Source organism: Mus pahari, chromosome 16, assembly GCF_900095145.1.
Source record: "Mus pahari chromosome 16, PAHARI_EIJ_v1.1, whole genome shotgun sequence".
In the NCBI taxonomy this organism is placed as follows: domain Eukaryota; kingdom Metazoa; phylum Chordata; class Mammalia; order Rodentia; family Muridae; genus Mus; species Mus pahari.
In genome coordinates this window covers 15,707,828-15,708,738 of record NC_034605.1, presented here as the reverse complement: position 1 = coordinate 15,708,738, position 911 = coordinate 15,707,828, and positions in this window count along the sequence as shown.

Below are 911 nucleotides of genomic sequence, written 5' to 3'. Positions count from 1 at the left end.
CAGAAGCACAGGGCCCCAGGGGATGTGTCACCTTGAACATCACATCATAATCTAGAAACTAGGCAACAAAGCCTCTATGGGTCCCATCATCAACTCTAACTATAGACTTTACATGTTTCAAACTAAATTATTTCAGGCCCACCCTCTGTACATCAACTCTCACTTCCTACCCCCCTAACAGTTTCTGGAACTCTCTTCTATGTTTCTAGATCTATGAAAGTGAAGTAGAAGTGGAGAATTTAGGGATGAAACGGAAGCAGGTTATTTTTCTTCTCTTGGCATACAGATCAATGGTGAACAGGACAAATTTTTTTTCCTGTAACCAGCACTGTGAGAAGGGAATATTTATAACGCAAGGGATTACACAAAGACTATAATGGCCAGCCCGAAGAGCCTGTCTCAACTCTCTCTATATAAGTTAGGCATTCAAGAGACTTTCAGCACAAAAGTTGCTATGAACCCACTTGTTTCAACTGAAGCCATTGACATGCTAACTAGAAACCATTCTTTATCCAAAAAACTTAAAATCAGTTTTTGGAAAAACATCAACATATTTACCCTTCTACATTTTCACTAGAAAGGATTCTGTCTGTGAAAAAAATAGGCATTTAAAATATTGGAGGATATGAGATATTTATACTTTAGAAATCCTTCTATACTTTGAGATTTGACAGGTAAATATGTGTAATTCCTACAGCTTATTGAAAGCTGTACACACAAAGCAATAATTCACAATGCAATGATGTTAGATACTAGGAAATGAGGGGAGAGCCGGGTGTGGTGGCGCACACCTTTAATCCCTGCAATTGGGAGTCAGAGGCAGATGGATTTCTGAGTTCGAGGCCAGCCTGGTCTACAGAGTGAGTTCCAGGACAGCCAGGGCTACACAGAGAAACCCTGTCTCAAAAAAA